Here is a 22,566-nt window from a genome sequence, read left to right on the forward strand (position 1 = left end):
TGGGGGTGTTTCTGGGAAAAGAAGTCTGTCAGACTCTGGCATAAGTGACAGCTAGAATTTGCCTCAGAGTCACCCTGGGCTCAAGCCATACAGAGAAGTATTTCTGAGGATTGTAGCCAACTGAACTGAACAATACTGTCACTCAAGGCATGTTAATTCTTTTCCAACTAATAGAATGGGCATGAATGCTGTTGGATCATTTAAAATCCTTATCTCCTCTTTATAAGGATCTGGAATTTTTTGTTTGTGTTACCTCTGAATCCAAATTGCTACGAAGCTGAGGAATCCATGGTTTTCAAGCATGATTACAAAATAACAAGCACTTCCTAACAGCTGGTGGCAGCAAAAATCTGAATCCTGAGATCAAAATTCTTCGTTAGGACATCTAGCCAAGACTCACCTCGAATCCTCAAGCACAGTAAAATGTGAGGGTTTTCCAGATGCAGATGCACAGATTCCTGGTTATGTCAGGATTCCCGTAAAAGGATATGAACTATACCATCCGTATACCTACATCATGAACAGCTGAGACTTCCTTTTCAAGTGTTAGAATTACAACTTAAATTGAGGTTCTTATGCTATGCTAGTAGTCTTTGCTTTATGCAAGGAAAAATCATTTTCAGCTGAAATGTGGGTTACCAGCAGCTTACTTAATATATACCCTAAGTGACTTAGGGGCTGAGTACATAATCCCTTCAGCTGCACACCTCAATTACATTTATCTTATTGTAGCACCTATTGGACACTTAATCACCTTCATCTGTATTGTTAACCTGATGCCTTAAATATTCAAACTCCCAGAACACATCAATTATTTTTTGCCATTTTTTTTCCTTTGAAAAGATCCCTGGAACATTACTGGTTGGCGAGATAATGGATGCCATGTTCCTAATATTATAAATTATTGTGACTTTTGTACTCAAAGACTGGTTACAACTTGGAAATTCAAAACCACAACTATCTGCCACTATGAAATGACAATGAAAATAGGAATTCATTCTATACTTACAGGCTATATGACATTTTCCAGCTTGCCCTGATTTCATAAAAAGAAATGACCTTGGAAATAATTAAGCATATCAAGTGGCAAGACTGCAGCTCACTGAAATATGACAGTATGTTCATGTCTTTATAATGCTGCTAAGCATTCAGGAGATAGAAAAAAAATTTATTGCACTTTAACCAATTTATACTTGTATTTTATAGGCTTATACATATTCACTACAAGGCTGTTCTAATCTTTGTTTACCTATATCCCTCTGAACTTGGAAATAAAGGCAATCAGGTCTCAGCGTACTAGACTGGGGAAAAGATCAGATTTTGCAGGAGGCATAAGGGTCTGGTTGATGTTTTATCAGCCTTTGTTTAATTAGAGTGCTCTCAGTAAAAACACAAATTCAGATTAGCTTTCCTTGCCCGATGTTTATTAATTTAGACACTGTCTAAAAGGGAACGTGTAAGCATCTTGACAAATAAACTGTCACTTTACGAAAGGAACAAGGGCAACAGTAACAACAAAAGATAAACAATGAGAAGAAGATGCCTGTGAGGCCTGGAGGCTGTCAGGCCGGGAGAGTTCAACAGAGTGTGCTCCCTGCATTGGGGGAAAGGGCTCAGGGAAGTAAGTCACTGCAGCCACACCGGAGGACCTCAGGGTTGAGGCGGGCTGATAGAAGGTCCTAGGAAAATCAGAATCTCCAAGAATCAAAGATCAAATAATGAGAGATCTGAAGAAGAGCTCCTCCAAGTGAGAGGAATGCTAAGGAGAGAAGGTTTGAGTTGTTCAGGTTCCCTGCTGGGTCTCCTCTGCTACACCCGCCCTGGCAGAGTCAACTCAGCCCACAAAGTTTAAATGTGCACACAGTGTTCAGCTGATTTTTCCCAGCAGGTTCCTTTGAAAAGGGCTTGAAGGAGGATGATATAAAAATAAGGCTGCTCTCATGAGGTGAGGGGGAGACTTTGTAAACAGACAGGGTAGGGGGTTCCCCAGAAAGAGAACCAGGCATTGCTCTCTTGACAGAAGAGACTTTGGCCTGAGCCATTTTGTGATCTAAGTCTGGCCACAGTGCTTGCCCTTGAACAAGTCTCAGTAATCAGTGATCAGTGATCTTAAGGGAAGTGAAGGAGTGCAGGAACAAAGGAAAAGCAGTCAAGAAACAACAGCTCAGTGACAAAACAGAGTCCCCGTTTCTCCTCGAGGGATTTACGTGACAATCGGATACAGATCTTTGAGTTCTGCAGGAACTACCCAGGTGAGAACCCCCAGGCTGGCGGGAAACTAAGGAATGATGATATTGACCTTTTCTGACCCTCTTGACTTGAATCAACTAAAGCTTGGACTCTGTAGACCACCCAAGCCTCTTCATGAATATGCATGTATCCTTGGCTTAAAACTTTCCCAGTTTTGCTGTCGGACAGGCACTGCTTTGGGAAAGATCTCTGCTGTTCTCCTTACCTGCTGCCAGTAATAACAAATCCTTCCTTCTCCAGATCTTTGGCTTGGTTATGTCTTTTGGCTCAATATCCACCAAGAGGAGAACCCAGTTTTCAGGTAACAGGAGGGAAGGAGGGAGGGGGGAAGAAAGATTTCTTAGAAAACATTCTGACTTTCTACTTAACATAGGCAGGAGCAGTACTGGTGGAACTGGGATGAAAAAGAATTCAGTAACTGTGGCTCTCAGTGACATCCATGAGGAGTACACTTGGACAGGTAAAAAGTGACTGAGGAAGCCAGGCTCACAGAATAGCACTGTTCCTCCAGTAGGATCTTTCTGGAGTCATTCACCTGTTCATATTAATGAGTATCTACCATGCGCCAGGCATAACGTCCTTGCAATGAACAAGACTGGCAAAGCCTCTGCTCATTTGAATCTGTATCGTTATAAATGATGACTCCTACTATCACCACTACTATGACTACTAACAGCAGCAGTATCTTTGGGAAAGTAATCAGTGCTATTAGGAAACATCTATCAATCTACTTGTACCTACAAAAAAAAAAAACTGAGTATTTATACAATGGAACATTGCTCAGCAATAAAAAAGAATAAAATAATGCCATCTGCAGCAACATGGATAGACCTGGAGACTGTCATTCTAAGTGAAGTAAGCCACAAAGAAAAAGAAAAATACCATATGATATCACTCGTATGTGGAATCTAAAAAAAAGAAAAGAAAAAAGAGGACACTAATGAACTCATCCACAAAAGAAACAGACTCGCAGACTTAGTAAACAATCTTATGGTTACCAGGGAAAGGGGATGGGAAGGAATAAATTTGGGAGTCTGAGATTTGCAAATGTTAACTACTATCTGTAAAAGTAGATAAAAAACAAATTTCTTCATACAGCACAGGGAACCATATTCAGTATCTTTTAATAACCTTCAATGAAAAAGAATATGAAAACAAATACATGTATGTATATGCATGACTGGGACATTATGCTGTACATCAGAAACTGACATTGTAACTGACTATACTTCAATTTAAAAAAAAAACGCTGAATGCATGTTGTGCTGGCTGCTGAGATCCTACAATGGGAATCAAAACAGAGGTGAATTTTGGGGATCAGTCACACACAGACAGTACATGAACCTACAGGAATTAATGAGGTTCACCCAAAGAGAGAATATGTAGAGAACAAAGGAAGAGGGGAAAGGAGCTTATCAACGTGGAAGACAGTGATGTAGGAAGAAAACTGGGAGGATGGTGTCACTTACACCAGGAAAAAGTGTTTCAAGAAGGTGCCATCCATAGTACACACACTGTTAGGAAGTCAAATACAAAGAGGACCCAGTACTCACTAGATTTTAGCAACATGAACACTTGGTGACATCAACTAGAGCTTTATGGAACCTGAACGCCAGGCTGCACCAGGCAGGGGAGCCAATGAGATGTAAGGAAGTGAAGACTCAAAATGCAGACATTCCAGTTTTGATTGTGAAAGAAGAGACTGACTCAAGATAAGCAAAGAAAGAGGTGGGGTAGAGGAGGTTTTACTTTTTTCCTCCCTTCCTTTCTCTCTTTCTCCTTTCCTCCAATAAAAGAGACGTAACCACATTTGAAGGCTGCAAAGAGAAAACAATGGAGAATAACCTGGTGGAGCGAGGTCCCTGAGAGAATAAAGGAGTAAGATCTAGAAAGCAAGAGGAGGCATCCTTCCGCCTGGGTACTGAGGGTCAGGAGGGGGAAAGATGAGGCTGAAGGCAACGGAGGGGTAAGGAGACAAAGTGGAGGATTAACAATTGAAAGAATCTCCTACCTAATGGCCTCGGGCCAGGAAAATTCTCAAGCAAGATTCAGTGCAAATGGAAGAGGCTCCCAGAGATCAGAACAGGTGTTTTAGGTAAGCTTCGTTGACAATTGGTAAAAGTAAATGGGAAGTTCGAGAGGGGAGAAGGCTGGTCATAATTTTGATTAATATTAATTTATTTAACAAAGGGACACATGAAATTTGTCCAACAAGGCAGAAAATACTTGGGTAACACAATGATGCACACATTTTTAAGTAAACATTTCCATTTATCACTCCAAGACTGGGGTGAAAAATCTACAAATGTAGATATTGCCAAATCAACAAGTTCAGTAACCCAAGAGGACTGGATAGGAGTGAATGTATCTACCCACATAAACACCTGAACTAAAGAGGTGAGGAAGTCAGGGAAACAAGGTTCATCCTTTGAGATGCACAGCCCAGCTACCCAACCTCAGGCAAGCTTCTTCCCCTCACTGTGTCCCAAGTTTTCCTTCCTTTTGCTCCTCAGGGATACTGTGAAGATGAATGCAGTGTATATTTAAAGCTTCTGGCCAACTTAGAAAAGAACCTGAGAACAACAAAGGCCCACAATGAACCGGAAGAACCTCTGGGCACAGGTGGCACCGGGCCACATGTTGGAAGGTTCCCTCCACCCTCAGAAAAAGCTAGAGATGTGTACAGGGTTCTTCATGAGCAAGTCTCTCACCTGAATCCTCTGTGCCAGTATGCATGACTGAAACCTACCCTAATTATAAGAAAGATAACATCATGCTGTCTGAACACACACGAAGTCCTCTGACTCCCTTCTTATTCCTCAGACATCATCCCTTTGCTTACCCAAAGTGTAAGCCTTTATTTACCGAGTGTCAGCTCAATCAACACAGTCTTCATGTTTGTCTGTCCCTCTGTTAATTCTCGGAGACAGTAGGATCCAAGAGCCTGAGAACCAAGTCACTCATTGCACCCTGCATGTGTAAAGCACTCAGCACAATGTCTGCGGGTGACAGTGCCTGCCTGCCTTGTTCTGCCACAGAACATATGAGCATGGGCTCCACAAAAGCAGCTACCGAGGCAACTGCAGGCTAGGTGACGTGGGATATCTTAGCCATTCATTTATTCATTCATTCATTTTACTTTTCTTGTGGGCAGCGGTAATTAGATCGATTATTTATTTAATGGAGGTACTGGGGATTGAACCCAGGACCTCATGCACGCTAAGCATGCATTTTACCACTGAGCTATACCCTTCTCCCCCTCTCAGTCATTTTAATTCAATTTGCCTTTTTATTGAGGTGGAATTCACATAACAAAAATTAACATTTTTAAATGAACAATTCAGTAGCATTCAGTGCACTCACAATATTGTAATACAGCCACCACTTTCATCTAGTTCTAAAACATTCTCTTCACCCAGTAGCTCCGGATCTCCCCTTCCCACAACCCTTGGCAATCACCAATCTGAGCTCTGTCTCTGTAGATTTATCTATTTTGAACATCATATAAACAGAATCATATAATATATGACCTTTGGTGTCTGGCTTCTTTTATTTAGCATCATGTTTCTGAGATTCATCTATGTGGTGGCAGGCATCAGCACTTCTTCCTTTTCATGGCTGAAAAGTATCCCATTGTACGGATATAACACAACTGGTTTGTCCGTTCGTCCATTCATGAGTATCTGGGATGTCTCTCCCTTCCCACTACTGGGAATACTGCTGCTATGAACAGAGGTGAATATGTATTGGTTAAGTGCTGTTTTTCAGTTCTTTTGGGCTTATACCTAGGAGTGGAATTACTTAATCATACGATAATTCTATGTTTAATTTTTTTTGAGGAACTGTTCTCCACAGTGGCTGTACCACTTTGCCTTCCCACCAGCAGCATACAAGGATTCTAATTTCTCCACATCCTCAACAACACTTGTTATTTTTAATTTTTGTGATTATGGCCATCGCAGTGAATGCTAAGCAAGGTACTCTAATACTCATCTCTCAACATACTGCTTCAAGCAGACAAGACGCAAAAGAAGGTGTTACAGTGTAGTGGTTAAGAGGTTATGTTCTGCTTGGGTTCACACTGCTACCTGCTACCTATGTGACTTAGACAAAGTTACCTCTCTGAGCCACAGAGTCTCAGCTATAAAATAGAGATATTAATAGCAAACTTCATGGATGTGTAATAAGCAGGAAATGATTTAATCAGTGCACTATGCTTAACAACAGCGCCCGACACAAAGTAGGAACTAATAAAATGTTTCAATAATCAATAAAGTTCATAGGGATAGCATCTCCACATAATTACGTATATATTCCTATAGAGATGGGGGAAATGCATGAGCCTCTGCTAGACTCAGCCATGCACAGGGAAGAGGAACTCCAGGGAAGAAGTCACCGTCTGCTTCCACAGTAGTAAAAAATGGTCTCAAAATAACAAAAAGCATTAGACAAAATATTGTTCTTTATATCTTTTTAACAACATAGGAAAGCATTCTTACGCTGTGGCACAGAAGGCAGAACCCACATCTGTGAAGTTTTAGTGATACAAATGCTAAACAAGGACCGAATCTTCTGTTCCATCACACTGTCCTTAGAACAAAAAAAAAAATGGAGAAAGTTTGCAGGCTGCTTTTTTGATAACTGTGATTTCTTTGAAATGTCTACCTACCGCTGTTGAGTGAGAACGATAAACCAAAGTATATGGTTGAGAAGTCTCAATGGTTGAGAAGTCTCAAGACTTTCCTTTCTATACACAGGAAAAGTTCATTGCACCCAGAGGAATCATGTCAAACCATACACCCATTCACATGCAAAAGTCATACATATCTTTCTGCCAAGTTTGTGTTGCTGCCCTTATTCTTAGCACAGTCTTTAAAACGGAGGGTTCAGTTTAACATGCGACACCAATCCAGTGTCAATGCATGAAGGCCTCTGTGTGCCACTTCTATCTTAGATTAGAGAAAGGTTCTCCCAGGTTAGGGTTTCAATAGCACCTACTACATACTCTGGTGCACATAAGTTTTCAATTTGTAATGTACAATTTCATACTTATAATTTTTCCTGTCATTTTGCATTGCTTTAATAAAAATTGAAGTCCTGGCTTCACCTGAATTCATTAGGGAGCTTGGGTTTTCTAAAAGCTTATGTATGTCCTACCCCACATCCCCTCCACCAGCAAATTTAAACCTTGACACACTAATTAACTTGGATTGCAATCCATGAACTCTGCAAAGGGCAGATGCCAAAGAATTAGAGACATGGGTAAGTTTATGTTTATTCTCAATACTGGAACAAATGGATAGGATGGAAGGGTGGTCAGAAATTAGTAAATCAAAAGGGGAAATGCCAAAGTTAATTTCCCTAGTAGAGAGAAGGAAAATTAGTGAAAGTCTGATATAGAGGAAAAAACCTTTCTTTGAAAAACCTCGAATATGATATATAAAATAGGCAAGCTTAATAAGTGAATTTACACTTAAAAAAAAAAAAACTATGTTCCTGAAAAAGCACATAAATAAAAATAAGTCCTCAATTAGTCATCAAAATGTTATTGCTTGTCCCCAGATCACAGTCAAAGAACACTTAAGACGCAGAACAATTTAATGCACAGTACTGGGAGTCCCAGCTCTAAAGGGACAGGAAGAAACTTAAGGTCTAAAATGTACCTACTAAGCTTTTCACAGATTATGGAGATGATTTTGATTTTCAAGTATGGTGAGAACCAGAATTTGTTGCAGCTTGATTCTGGGTACAGCATCTTTTTGTTTTCTGACCATTATAGAAAATATAGAAATCACAGGATAATATAGAGAAGAAATAAAAAGGGCATCTATATATACTAGATACTACAATATATACTATATATACTTAATCTTTTCCCTCTAATATTGTTTTAATTGGGTGATAATTTACAAATAATAGCATGTATAGATTTAGACATAATTTTATTAGTTTTGATTATTGATAAGTATTCATGTAACCCATGCAATACATAAAGTATTTCTGTGACAATACAAAGTATTATAATATTTTAATTTATAATATTACAGCATTCCTAATTTTAAAATTAGAAAAGAACCATGGAGTAGCAATCAGAGAAAACCACCTTTCAGTTTATTAAGTATGTACAACTTAAGAAAAGGAATTATTTTGGTGTATTTCCTGATTATCAAAGGCAAGAAGTAATTAATATATTTTGTGCTATCCTAAATTAAGAATTTACAAACTATGATTTCCCCTCTCCCAGAAATATGTATGATTAAAAAATATCAGAATGATGTTACACACGTATCATTCAACTAATACTGCACCATGGTTATTTTACCATATTTTTAAATACACTTAATGGTTGCAAGTAACTTCTCTTTAGTTTTACTTATAATTCATTTAACCACTTCCACATTGTTGGACTTTTTTTTTTGCTATTAAAAAAAAGTACAAAAATTACTAGTTGCACAAAACAGAATCACTTATGAATTAATTTTAGACTCCTGATAAGTATTTCTAAATTTGCTTTGTACCAAATATAAATCAGTTTAGACAACAATAGTAGTAATATGAAAGTGAATGCCTAAGTTCTTACTAACATTCCAGCATTAACATTTTATGTTAGTTTCTGCCAAATGGTATCTCACTACTTGCCTTCGACTATTAATAAGATTAAATATTTTTTCACATATTTATAGGATAATTTTTTGTGGATTCTCTAGGTATTGTATAGTACACTATCTTGTCTACTCATTCTTCCACATGAACTAAATCTGGAAAAATGCCTCAAAAATATTTAGTTTGGAAGAGAAAAAAAGAGAACACTAATGAGCTCATCTACAAAACAGAAACAGACTTGCAGACATAGGAGACAATCTTATGGTTACCCGGGGAAAGGGGGTGGGAAGGGATAAATTTGGGAGTTTGAGATTTGCGAATGTTAGCCACTATATATAAAAACAGATTGAAAAAACAAGTTTCTTCTGTATAGCACAGGGAACTATATTCAATATCTTGTAATACCCTTTAATGAAAAAGAATATGAAAACGAATATATGTATGTATATATATATATGACTGGGACATTATGCTGTACACCAGAAACTGACACATTGTAACTGACTGTAATTAAAAAAACCCATTTAGTTTGGAAAGACTGCCATCTTTACAATGCTTAGCCTTTCACCTGAGAACACAGGGTCTCTCTCCAATTAATTTTCTTCTCTTATTTCTTAAAGTTTGTAGATTCTTTGTACCTTCTTTGTGGTATCTGTGGTCTCTAACTACCTTATTGCAAGACTTCTCAGAGTTTTTTGTAAGCAAAATATATAGCATTTTCCAAATCACTCTCCGATCTTCTTTTTTAAACCAGATTTTCTGTGGTCATGACATGGAAATGACTATTTTAAAGTTATGCATTTCTGAGTACAATTTTGTTTGCTTTGTATAAGTTTTATGATTCTCTATTCTTATTTTCCAAAAAGTTTTGATTTCCATGTTGGTCCAATAGTTACAGTTTCTTAGTTCCCAAGCAATGGGTGGGGTTGAACTAACATTGCCTGTGTCCAATCAAGAATCAATTTTAATAAATGTTTCAAAGATAACTGAAAATAAACAGTATATTTCCTTTTTTTTCGGAAATATAGTTGACAAACAATATTACGTTAGTTTCAGGTGTACTACATAATGATTTAACATTAGCATACATTAATTTGACACTGCGTAAGTCTAGCAACCATCCGTCTCCATACAATGTTATTACAGTATTACTGACAACATTCCTTATACTGCATATTTTAACCCTGTGGCTTATTTATACTATAACTGGAAGTTTGTGCCTCTTAAATCCCTCCAAGGGTTTCACCCAACTCCCCAACCCCCTGCCTTCTGGCAGGCACCCAGGTTTATTTCCTTTATGAAAGATATAAAGTTTATTTCATTTAATTCTTTTTATATTGAATTCTATTTATATGACACTGATATTTGTGATCTCTTTCTTTTAATTTGCCTGATTTACTTCACCTACCATTTTACTTTAATCACAAATTCTTTTGGGGGGTGCTGGTGGGTGTAGTTGCCTATAAGTACCTAAAATTTGAGAGTATTTATTAACAGCAGATCTATTTTAGGAGCACCTGCACAGAAGAGTCTCAACAATTATTAAGTTATTAATTATAATACATTTGCCTTTCTCCACTATGCTTTCCTCTAGTAAGTACCTAAGAAACTAAAGTGAGGTTTTCTCTGATCACTACTCCATGGTTCTCTGCTAGTTTTTAAATTAGGAATACTATAATTTAAAATATTACAATACATTCTATGGTCATGAAAATACTTCATATACTGATGGGAGTGTGGGTGACATGGATACCTATCTATCAATATTCAAGTCTCATCAAATTATATCTAAACCTATACATGCTACTGTCTGTGAATTGTAACAATTAAAAATGAATATTAGAGGGAAAAATGTAACTATGATTTAGAGAATCATATAACCCATGTAGAAGCGATACTGGTGATATAAATTTTATTTATAAAATAATATTTGAGTACAAAATATTATGTCATGGTATTTTGTGACAGGTTAACTATCCCTTTGTTGCACCAAAAATTAAAATTAGGTTTCAAGATGAATTATGGTAATAAACTCGGTATTTCCCTACTCACATGAGAAAAAGCAAAACAAAGAGCATTCCTGAGAGTTTACCAATCAAGCAAAATAATTGCTCTGATCTTTGAGATTTAGAGTAACAATTATCCACGTATGAAGCAAACAAACAAAAAAAGTTAGTTTTGTCTATAAGCAACCTTTACACTACAGAGGTACCCTAAACTTTAAAATTCCTTCACTACCTAAGGATCAAGAACTACTCTTTCCATCACAAATCTGGAAGTACTTCATACACCATGCAGGAAGACGGGGCATTCCAGCATGAGCATTCACTCAATTTGTGGAAATAAAATATCCTTCAGTCCCCTACAATTCTACTGAACAACAACTGCTAAGGAAAGTTTCGCATATTTGTCGGAGATACTCCTGGAAAATAGAGGGCAATTTACTGGTGTGTGTGATTGTCAAATGGGAGAATATGTCAATCACCTAATTACCAACTATTCATTGAGGAGGGCTTTTAAATATATTTTAAATGAAACGTGTGTGAATTGGCTATGAATTCCAACTGTATTATACTGCATAAAACAGAGAATAGAAATCTTTTCCAAATACGTAATTTATTCCAAGGAGTTTCCTATCTTAAATACACTCTCCATGAAAACACATTTGTATTGACCCAAGTTACTACATTGTCCATGGCCCTTTTAGAACAGATACTTATTCAAAAGCAGCAAGATAATGGGGAGCAAGCCTTCTAGTCTAAGCTAATGTTACACAAAGTCACTAAGGAGATGAATTTTTATTCCATGCCAGTATCCTCTTTTCCTTTCAATTTCCTCCTCCAGGCTCCAACACAACCCCCATTACCAGTAACCACAAAATAATTCTTTTTCACATGACAGTCTTGGAAACAAAGTGTAGAGCTGTAAAACTGGAGATCAACAAACAAAATTAGCCTCCCTCAACCATACTCATGAGTACCAGTGTATAAAAGACATTCCCAATTCCTCCTGTTGCCAACCAGATCCAAAAAATGAACCAAAATTCAGGGCCATATTTGGCTTTTCAGAGTCCTTGGCAGAAAGAGATTTTTTTTTTTTTTAAAAAAGCAGCATTTAAAATTGAACTGATACTGTGGCCAAAAAGTAGTATTTTATTATTTAAAACAGAAATGACATACATGGTCTAAAATCAGTAACAGGAAAACATTTTCAAAGCAATGAGAATAACACTTATATTGGACTTTTGTCAGCGATGCTGGTAAATGCTGACCCTTCCACTTGGGTGATGAGGTTAGCCACTTGAGCTAAAAAAACACACACATACCAGACAATGTACGAATCCCCAAACTGAACACCTTAACTATAACTTGCAGAAATAAATTTCTACTTAAGTATAAAGTCAAAGGGAGAGAAATTTTTAAATTTTTGTCAGGCTTGTGATTTGCATAGTGTAGAAACAATTTTGATTCATATTTGGCCTGAGGATACAAAGATCTCTGCTTATATCCATAACTTGGTCAAATCTTTCCTAACACCAGAGATACCTATTTATGACATTAAGAAGAAAGTCGATTTAAACCTTCAGACACTCTACTGATGTGCTGTTCTTTCCAACAGTAGAGTACAGGAGTCCAGGTGATAAGCAAATTTACGACTTCCCTGCTTTCTTAAATTAGATCCTGTTGCTCACAATCCTTACATCATTTAAGAGTTTGTAAATTTAAAAGAAGAACAAGAACAAAAATCATCACAATTTATTGTTATCAAAGGCAGCGTTGTATCCAGAGTTGGAGGGCGTCGATTTTCTAAATAAATTCTAGACATATTAGTATATTGAGTAAATAAAACCAATTCATAATCCCAACGACTAATGGCAGACTAAAAAGATCTTCCTTAAACCTTGTTGACTTTTATCTGCCCACACACGACTCACCAAATAAAGATAAAAGCAGCTAGAGACCATTCAGTCTTAGTTCTGTACGCCAGTACTACATAATTTAAAAGGCATTCCTCCTATACCGTTTGAAATTATCACTTCAGTACTGCCATTAAAAATTACTAAACAGGATAAAAATTACTAGACAGGATAATGCTAGGCTAAAAGCTACACTGGGCCAGAAAAGGATGTTCACTCTGTACAGAAGTTCAAAAGCACAAGATAAAATCAAGAGACTGCACAGGCCTGTGGTCCTTCTACAGAGTCTCTGAACTGTCTGTGAAGAGCTCCCAGAATAGAGGCTTTAAAAAGGCACTGTGTGGTGTCATGCTGGGAGTCATTCCAGTTTAGCTTTTAATATTCTTCTCGGGGTAACACTCACCATCTGCTGGGCTTTGCCTTCGTCTTGAATCATCCACCTCTTAAAGGTCATGGGTGCCACGTACCCAATCCCAGAAGGACCATCTCTGGTTCCTGGCATGGTTCAGCCATGCAACAGCAGATTGAACAGCCAGCTCCAGATTTATAGTTGAGATCCTATGGGAAGGCTCCCTCCCTCTGCCATTTCACCTTTGGAACTGTTGTTACACTCCAGAAGATTTTCCAATTACTACATCTAATTACAAGGAAGAATAAATTACCGAAGCAAGTTAAATTATCTTGTGTGTCATAACAGTAATTAACATTCAAGTAGGAAACTGCTGCCATTTTTATAAACATCACTAAGTGGAGGCAGCACCCCTTTTGAAAGCAGGAAGAAGGGGTGCTCCCTCCCTGAGAACAGTATAAGGATGGTCTGGGAGGGTTGCCAGGTTGAATGTTTTAAAATCTGTCTGGGGGAGGGTATAGCTCAAGTGGTTGAGTGCATGCTTACCATGCATGAGGTTCTGGGTTCAATCCCCAGTACCTCCTCTAAAAAAACAAGTAAGTAAACCGAATTACCTCCCACTCCACAAAAAAATCTGTGTGGATAAGATTGATGTAATTGGAGAGACTAATTTTTGAACTGCCCCATTTTTATCTAAATCCTTAGAAATAGAACTTTCCTCTGCATTTACCATCATCTACTTTCATCTTCATGGTCATACATGTTTTTCATCTCTCTCTCTTTCTTTTTTCCCCCATATTTCAAGTAGGACTAGATAGCAGTCTGGTCACAAGACATTTTATATCAGGCTTTGCTTGGAAAGCAACTCACAGCCTTTTTAAAAGGTTTGTTTTTTTAAAAAAAAAAAACAATTCCATGATCATTCCTTACCCATTCAATGCTTTTCTGCCATGAAAATGTAATAATTCCTTAAACATATCAAGAATCCCTCAATATCATTCAAGTACTGTACCTTTCTCCCCCAATTTTATTATAATCTTTTACAGTTTGTATAAAATGGTATCCAAAAAAGGTGAGACACTTTAGGATTATTAACATATCCTGTAAATCCTTTTAATCCATAATTTCCTCCTCCATCTCTCTTTTAACTCTTGCATTTTTGCTGTTGTTGTTGTTAATGAAACAAAGTCATCTGCCCTGTAGAGCTGCCCAGGCTAGTGGTTTAAATTGTATTTCCATGATGTTTAATTCACTCTGTTCCCCTGCGCTCTGAGCTTCCTGTTCACTGGTAGTCAGAGGAAAAGGCCAGATCAGATCACAGTTTAAAATTTTGACAGGAACACTTTACAAACTGTATACTTCATTAGGAGACATGTAAGCTCAGATAGCCTCTCTGTGGTGTCTGCTGCAAAAGATGCTCACCACGTGGGTCCAGCAACTCATCGGAGGAAGTGGAATAATGAATTCTGACTTTCTGAATCCTTCACCTGTTAGCTGCACTAAATCTAAAGAAAGACTATCTTATAAACTATCTGGTTAGTACAATTTGTAAAGAAAAGCAAGTTTAATGATTCCTTCCTTTTATTTATCAGTTTTCAAAATAATGAGCTGATTCCCTAATATTATTATAGAAAGAACCAATAAGAATTTTACTTTTAACTCTGAAATTTCCTTCAGGAGTACATTCCCCACATCTGTGTCAGAAATCTAAAACTGTCCATTATGTAAGTATCTCTAGGGGTCGGGGTTAAATAAACATATAATGTGCTTTAGAACCATCTACCTCATTAGGGCCTCTTCAGCAAGCAGATTTTTTTTCCCTAATTTGATTATCTCCAAGCAAGAAAGTTCACAAAAACTTTTTAAGAATATTAAGTACCTAACACCTTCCTCTCAAAGTCATGATGAAGCTGTTTGCCACCTGATTTTAGAACCCCAAAGGGCAGAAGAGAATGGGTAGCAGTCAGTATATAACTGTCCTCGGTATCTGCAGGAGATTGGTTCCAGGGCTGCCATAGATACTAAAACCCAGAGATGCTCAAGTCCCTTACGTAAAACAGAGTAGTATTTGTGTATAACCTATGCACATCCTCCTGTATACTTTAAGTCATCTCTAGATTACTTAGAATACCTAATACAATGTAAATGCTATGTAAATAGCTGCCAGCATGTGGAAAATTACAGTTTCCCTTTTTGGAACCTTTTGGAATTTTTAAAAAATATTTTGATCCTCAGCTGAATTCATGGATGCAGAATCCACAGCTGCAGAACCCATGGATAGGGAGGACTGAGTGTAATTAGTTTCCAGTAAGAGATGCCTCACCTTGCAAACACTCCTCAGAACTGGTGTAAGCAGAGGCTCTGATGTAAGGAGCCATAAAGAGATGTGATAAAAGCAGCCAAACGCCACGCAAGGAAGATATTCCACTACAGTATGTACATCATATGGGTTCTTTTTTTCCCCCTAGAGATAAAGTGATCAGTTAAACGATGAAAATTACTATCATCTGTCTCTCCACATGCATTTCCGTCCTTGAGAAGTGGGAGGAACTATGGGCCGACGTGGTGCGCAAACAAATGCTCTTGTGAACAGAGGAGAACTCTCTAGAGGCTCCATTCTGCTGAGAGGAAAAATCTAAGCAAAGCGGTGCCTCAAGAGAGCAAGGCAGATGGAGGTCTCACCTAGAGCATACTATAAACAATTATAATGCAAGTGACTGCAGTGGAGGAAAATGTTTTTCCTGTATTTTTCCTATACCCCATCTTCAAACAAACAGCCTGGTCTCCACTTCAGTGGAAAGGAGGGGTGTCCTTGAAATTACATGCAGCTGTGATGTAAGAAATCTGTCTACTTACAAAATTAATGAAAAGCATTTCAGACTATCACCTGACATCCTCTTCAACCCCTAGAACTAAGACTGCTCAGAGATAGCGGCAGTACATCTGACATCCTTTTTGCCACACACAGGACTGAGGAAATTCAAGAAAATGTTAGGAATTACATCATTTCCTGAATGGCACTTTTGGCAACCAGAGATGCCCTCTACACACCAAACACAGGAAATTTCAGAATTTCTGTTCCCCATGGGTATGGTTATTTTCTTCATTTGTGTAATTGTATTTATATGAGACAGAGTTCAAGTTAACAAATTAGGAAATAGGGACATAGACTGGGGTGGTCGGGTTTGGTACCTAGTCCCCAAAAGGAATTCAGGAGGATGGCAGGAACCTATCTCTGAGATATAGTATGACTTCTGCTACCTGTGTGCCAAGCATGAGCTGTCAAAACAACCCATTCGCCAGATACCCACACACAGCTGAAAGCAGAGAAGCCTACCCAAGAGCACTGAAAAAGTGGACTTTAACAACGAGCATATTTATTTCCTGAATGAATTGCTTCGCCACCATGCACCTTCAAGTCTCCACTTTACAAAGATAACTCCCTTTGCTTATTTTGCAGGGGCATTTTTGAATAACCAAAAATATTCTTTGAAACCTTCAAAGGAAGAGCCCAATTTTAACCTAATTAAGAAGGAAACAGAAAAACAAACAAACAAAAAACCTTGAAGACACTGTCTCAAATCCTTCCCAATGAATCCAATTTAAAAGAGAGAGAGAGATGAACTTCCAAGTCTAGGAAGCACTGTCTTTCTTATCAGTTCCTCACTGAAGGTAAAACGGTCTCACTTCACCTTTGCATCTCCTTCCTTCCTCTTTTCCCCACCTCCACAGCCACCCCCAGGTTCTCCTCCTGTTTCTTGGTTCCTCTATCACTTTCATCTCTCCTATTTCAGCCTCTCTCCCTTCTGTAATAATAACCTCCCTCCCACTGTCACCCGTTAGATAGAGCTGAAGGGAACCTAAGAATTCCTCTAATCTCTTCTAATCGAGCTCAAGCACGGTCACAAGGGAGAGCTGAGGCCTAGAGTGATGGAGTCACAGGCTCAGGCTCAGGGAGCCAACCACTTGCAAGGCTGGGTCCTCATCCAGATATCTGACTCCAGGTTCAGTGCTCGTTCCACTGCCTCGCGCTGCCCTCTACCTGGGACTATCCGTCTTACCCAAGAAAGGGATTTGAGGAACCAGTTAATGCATCTCATTGTTTTCCACTGTAGGAAAGACTTCCAGTCACAACTAGAAAAATAAGACAAAAAGTGACCACATCAATCAGATTAGAATCCTATACCTTTCTGGACTCTCCAAATTTCTTTATCCTACTTCCACCTCATCCAGGGAGTAAGAATTGAGGGCCACAGTTGCAAAAAACTGTGAATACACTTAATGTCACTGAAACTGTACACTTGAGGGTTAAAATTGTACGTGTTATATATATTTTACATCAATAAAAAAAAGGAAAAAGAAGAATTGAGGACCAATTTCCACAGTTACCATATCTCAAACATTTTTTCCACTGTTCAATGTCACTGGAGGGATATCTTCCATGGGCCAAACCTAAATCCTTCCTAGTGGAAGAAACAGCCCTTGATTCTTAAATGCAGCAGTGAAGCACAATCACATGCAAGGTGGAAAAGCACTCTACACAAGCCCCTAGTGCAAGTGGGCGTGATCAACAGAGAGAAGGCAAGGAACTTCTCTAAGAGCGCATCGCTAAATTTCCCAGTCTTACCTTTAGCAGGTTAAATCATCTTAGTCCCTTTAACTTTATCAAACCTTTAACGATATTTTTGGCCTTTCTCTAAGGTTCCTTCAAATTGAACATGTTGCCTTTTGGAAGCTAGAGTCTAGAACCAAGAACAGGTTAATATAAGGACCAAAAACATCTTTAATATAAAAGTCATTAATAAAAGTATGAGAAAATTTGTATAAGTCCAGCACAGTCAACGAAACCTCCACGCAAAGGAGCATTCAAGACACTACTTTTCAGGCAGATTAACTTGTGAACTTAAGGAATAACCAGAAACTGAGGATAAAACATCAAATGGGCCTTAAAAATGTTTTCAAGCACTAACCCGAATACAGTCCATGAGACATCATTTAATCTGACAGCTCTAACTATGTAGCTAAACATGAGAAGATTGGCATAAGAGATGAAAGCCGCAAGTGTCCTAGCTAAATCCCTTAAATACTGACAGAACAAAGTCAGGAAGAAACAAGGTGAAGGAATTAGGAAAAATGCAAACAGGAATTCCATTTCCTCCAAGGTAAAAATAAATAAAATTCCTGACTGAGCTAGGGGAGTGTGTTCAGAAAAAATAAAATGGTAGTTGGGTGTGTGCTCTTGGTATAAAATCTTGAGAATAATAAGGATGCTAAATTGCAGGCATCAGGGAAGTAAAGTGCTAGCTCAAAAGATTATGAAAATGCAGCTTTCCAGACTGAATCTGCAAAGGAAACAGGTAAAAAGAGGTCAGCTCACCACAAGTGAGAGGGAAGTTTCTATTATTCGGCTCGCTGTTTTAAATTAATATCCTGGAACATTCGGAGGTTAAAGAGCCCTATAAAAACAACATGGAGAGAGAAGCAAATGGGGTAGAAACAACAGTGTTTACACTTTAGTAATAGAAAGGTATTACTAGAAGGATTTATAAGGTACTAACATGACATATATCAAAGTCTAAAAGGCTAGGTTTAATAAATGATGAGAAAAGGCAGCAGGCATGGAGGTAAAGCCAGAGGACTTGAAATAAGTCCATCTATGCACATACCAGATTATTTTAAACCAAGTAAGCCACCTCAAGATCCATGAAAGATCTTGTTTTATTACTCCCTAAGAGGCAGTATTCCCACTGCCATCAAACCAGTAAAGGCAGATAGGTGGAAAACCTAAGAGTGAGAAGAATATAAAACACTCGGTCCTTTCTGAGATAATGTTACAAACATTGAAATAATCTGCAGAAATACCTTGACCCAAACAAATACCTAGCCTTTAAATTCAAAATGAAAGAAAAGCATAAGTGTTGCTCTTTTCTCCTATTGGGAAATACCTGGAAGATAACAGTTGAACAATTAGAACAGATGAGTAATAATGGGTCAGTATAACATTTTCCAAGTCGGCACACAGACTGGCAGCATCAGACTCATCAAGGCTTGGCTTATGTTCTCAACACTGACCTGGTCTCCTCTGGGGATAGTACTTCCTGCCATCCCTAGTTTGTACTTTAGCTATGTGATTTCTGCCTCTGTAAATATCACACCTTGTTACGGCCTACAAAATTCATATGGTGAAGCCAGGACTCCCACTGTGACTATATTTAGAGAAGGTACATCTAAGGACATAATTAAGGTTACATGAGGTCATAAGGATGGGGCCCTGAACCAATAAAATTAGTGTCCTTTTAAAAAGAGACACCAGAGAGCTTGACCTCTCTTACCACGAGTATGCACAAAGGACAGACCATGTGAGGACACAGCAAGAAGGCAGTTGTCTACCTGCCCCAAAAGAGAATCTTACCAGAAATCAAATCAGTCAGAACCTTGATCTTGGACTTCTAGGCTCCGAAACTGTGAGAAATTAAATTTCTGTTGTTTAAGCTGCCTCGTCTGTGGTATTTTGTGATAGCAGCCTGAGCTGACTAAGACACACCTATTTTATCAATGTTTCTTAGTGACTTCCCAAACAACAGGAATGAAACTTTAAATTTATTTCTTGTATTTCATAATGTAATGCTGTGTGAGGCTGGGCATTTCAGAAATGCTTTTTTGAATACAATAATGGTTTAAAAAAATGCCACTGGCTATAATAAGACCCACAATTTTCTACAAGCACTGACAGTGATTTAAGCCAAGATATCATTTTTACAGGAAAGCAAATATTTCTGCTTATAAAAAGTAGACTGCAGAACGCTCACCCTTTCTTTATTCACTACTGAGTGAAGAAACTGTCGATAGCAATTTAAGTACTATAATTCCTTTTCAAGAAATATAAACAACAAAATAAAATATCTTCTGTAATGGTAATTTATGTGCACATCTGTGCTAAAAATACTACAAAGAATTTCTGTTGCAATTTTAAGTAAGATACTTAAGTTCCTTGATTTTATGCAAATTCACCCAGATATTATTAAATTTAGGAGAGTGCACTTGGGCTTATAGAATATTAAATAATAGAATCATAGAATCACAGAATCAGAGGATCACAAACCAGAGATCATTTAAGTCAACCTCATTTTTTTAAGAAATAAGAAAACTACAGCTCAGTGACATGACTGCCTTATTCAAGGTGACATAAACAGATCCTTTAATTCCCAGAAGTATGTTCTTACACTGTATTGTTAAGGAATAATTTTTTAAAGTTAAAATTATGAATCTCAAAAGTATGAAACATTTTATTTAATTCATTAATTGGGGAACCAGTAAGACGTTATAACCTGTTCAAAGTGGAATCCAAAGAGTAAACAAATATATAAGGATCAGAAATGATAGAAAAGGGCAAAATTGGCAAAACTAGTTGCTATTACACAAGGAAATAACCTACTGCATTCTCTCATGACAATTATCTTTTTATGGACAAGATCATTTGCTTTCCTATCTGATTTCTACAATATTCAGAGTTATAAAACAGCCCAAAGAGAATGAAAAGCAGAGAGAACCTGGTTGGTTGAGCCAGACAGAATGCACACTAATTTTTTTTTTTATAATTTCAAAGTTTTCACTGTTTTTCCCACAGTCTCTTACCATCTACAAATACTGTAAGACTAGAGAGTAGTGTGGTGAGCATGCCAAGAAACAGAGTTCAGAATTCTTATTCAGTTGTTTAGCCAAAAAAAGGTCCAAGCTCATTTCACGTCAGCACAAAGACTTAGAGACAATGACATCTCCACCATGTTGGCCCAGCACTGTCCATGCTGGAACTCTTCCCCACAACGATCCCTTTTAATACACACAATAATTCTAAGAGGGCGACAGACGCAGAGCAGCAGTTCTCCACCCAAGTGATGGGAAAGCCTGTTTTAAACTCAAGTCTTCCGATTCCAAGTCCCACACTCTCTCCACAACAGAATGTCTCGAAAGCCTCTTCAGGTCTACAGAAAAGAGATATTAAAGAACAATTTTTCATTACTTTTCAGATAAAATATAAAATGAGAAAATACATGAGAAGAAATAATCTGCTACACAAACATAAAGAGACTGTATAATGGGATAAATAAGTGACATGTTGATCAAGTTTAACTGTGACCCCAGGTCCACAGCTTTGGTCAGAAAACTACACTGAAGGAGAAACAAGTTGGGGCGAAGAGAAGAAAAGGTGTAACATGAGACTCCAAAGTGCAGTGAGGAACAATGAGGAACAGCAGCTATTGTTCCTGTGTATCGTGTCCACGCAAAGAACCACAGGACATGGACAGGAAGAGAATGTAAATCAAGAGATACATTTTTTTTTAATTTGGCACAATCTTTTTTTCTCCCAAAATGCTCAAGAGGATCAATCACTGCAGAACTTTCAGAAAACCAACAACAACATAAGTAGCTGAAGAGATTTTTCAGTAGCTCCACTGTGAAAAAAACAAACACATTTTAAAATTACAAGCTTTGAAATCTTTAAATATCTTAATTAAAATGTTTTTGGATTCAGTTCATTCTAAGCAATATTGAAGCTCTAAAGGGACCACCAAATTTCTATCCATTTTTCTTGAAACAAACATGCTTATACTCACTGTTTGAATAGAAAACTATGAATTTAAAAAAAAGCAAGCAAGCAAGACACCATAATAGAAGCCATTCCTTAGAGATAATGATAATGCACAGTGGAAGGGGAAATAAGAATATTCAACTAAGTGAGAATTTCACTGAAGACTTGTTCACAGAAATATTGCTGGCAAGTCTTCTTAAGAACAGCTTTTTTCATTGTAGTACTAATAAGAAAAAACCTAACATGGTCTTTGACCCATATCCGTCAAAGGCACTAAGGACAGCCGTGGTAAGAAAAAATACCTAGCAGACCTCAGAGTCAGTCATAAACCTTGAACTCATTTAAGTATTTTAAAGAATATTTAATAAATACCAATTTATTCATTTACAAGGAAAAGAGAAAGGATCAGACAGTCATTTTCTGACCAGCACATTCTCTCCCTGCACAGGAAGCCAAATTACAACCAGAATATTGCTTTGTCTGACACCACAGCAAGAGCGGTAAGCTGCAGGTGTAACTGCCAAGTGATAAGAGGCTGTTCATTCATTCAGCAGGTGCTGGCCTCACAGTGAACAAGAGAGCGGATTCCTGGCCTTGCAGAGCTTACGCTCTCTGGACTGAACCGCACAGAGAGGCTGGACTTTGCACAGGACTGTGCAGCGTGGTCCCAGCTCCAGCTCTCCTCGGCCTGGATGACACCCAAACGAACACTGTGTATATTCACCTCACTGACTGCAATTTTTGTTCATAACAAAATTTTGCCACTTTAACTATTCCTAAATGTGTAATTCGGTGGCACTGATTAACTTCAGTGTTGTGTAACCATTACCATTACTTCCAAGAATTTTTCATCACCTC

At 37.9% G+C, this 22,566-nt stretch overlaps 1 protein-coding gene and 1 non-coding gene across 3 annotated transcripts in view; one reads left to right on the forward strand and one right to left on the reverse strand.

Annotated features, from left to right (window-relative positions):
• The window catches only part of SMYD3 (SET and MYND domain containing 3), a 558,077-nt gene that overhangs the window by 305,809 nt on the left and 229,702 nt on the right, over positions 1–22,566 (reverse strand). The window lies entirely within an intron of this gene.
• On the forward strand, positions 13,629–13,702 carry TRNAG-ACC (transfer RNA glycine (anticodon ACC)). Its single transcript has one exon. It is a non-coding gene; the product is annotated as a tRNA-Gly (tRNA).

Source organism: Camelus dromedarius, chromosome 21, assembly GCF_036321535.1.
Source record: "Camelus dromedarius isolate mCamDro1 chromosome 21, mCamDro1.pat, whole genome shotgun sequence".
NCBI classification, from domain to species: domain Eukaryota; kingdom Metazoa; phylum Chordata; class Mammalia; order Artiodactyla; family Camelidae; genus Camelus; species Camelus dromedarius.